The following is a 1,100-nucleotide window of genomic DNA, read 5'->3' as shown; positions in this document are numbered from 1 at the left end:
ATGTTACCTAGTTTGGGTAAGGAAACCTCTGCAAGAAAACAAGCAAGCTCAGAGAGCACCAAGGACACCTCTGCCGTCCTCCTCCTCCTCCATCATCATTCCACAAACCTTACTCCCTTCTAGCACTGATGTGTTACCTAGTTTGGATAAGGAAAAAGAAAACAACCAAGCTCATAGAGCACTAAGGACCCCACAGTTGTCCTCCTCCTTCTTCACCTCCTCCTCCTCCTCCTCCTCCTCCTCCTCCTCCTCCTCCTCCCTCCTCCTCCATCATTCCACAAACCCTACCCCCTTCTAGCACTGATGATGTTACCTAGTTTGGGTAAGGAAACCTCTGCAAGAAAACAAGCAAGCTCAGAGAGCACCAAGGACACCTTCAATTCAGAGAGCTGCATAAACAGGCGGTCAGTCATATTCCGATCTCCTCTTTGTACGCAACCCTTTTAACTCTAATCATTTTGCCACAGCCTAGATTTTAGCGAGAGCCGTTTCTCCAACCACCCAACCTGTAAATCCGTCCAGTTCATTCTCAGTCCGTTTTTTTTTTTTTTTTTTTTGCAATATTCCTCAACGGCCCCTTGTCGATCGCTTTGGGGCAACAACGCTCATGTTGTGCTCTTCCTTATTTTCTAGAGCAAATAATTTTTTTTTTTTAAAAAAAGAAATTTCTCCCTACGATTGCTACTCATCATTTCTTAGCAGTGGCAATTCTCCAGTTTTAAGTGAATTGACCTGCCGGTCTTTCATCTTCAGATAATATGGCCGAGCAGTCTAATTCAGACCAGCAGCATACGGAGTTTTCCTAAAGAGGCTCAAGCTTTGGTTTTATAATGCCAGTTAAAGCCTTAGTGCTGATGACAGTTAAATTGTTGGGGGCTCTGTTCCTCATTTACATCACAGGCATTTGAGGTCCTCCGACGACCCCTTCGAAATGGAAGCCAGATGTTCTCCGGGCATATTGGTGGGGTGCTCTGCTTTATTCCAAACACTTCTCCTTAGTTTCAATTCAAACCTTCTGTCTCCTCTTGTCCTCTTCTGGTGTTTAATGATGTTTTATTGCAGGCGCTCACAAAGCCCTGGAGTTTCCCCCCCGTTGTCCT

The sequence above is a fragment of the Pituophis catenifer genome, unplaced genomic scaffold (genome assembly GCF_029215685.1).
Source record: "Pituophis catenifer annectens isolate HBS135680 unplaced genomic scaffold, rPitCat1.0.hap2 SCAF_13, whole genome shotgun sequence".
In the NCBI taxonomy this organism is placed as follows: domain Eukaryota; kingdom Metazoa; phylum Chordata; class Lepidosauria; order Squamata; family Colubridae; genus Pituophis; species Pituophis catenifer.
The sequence above is the reverse complement of the archived record's forward strand: the minus strand, read 5'-3'. Positions refer to the sequence as shown.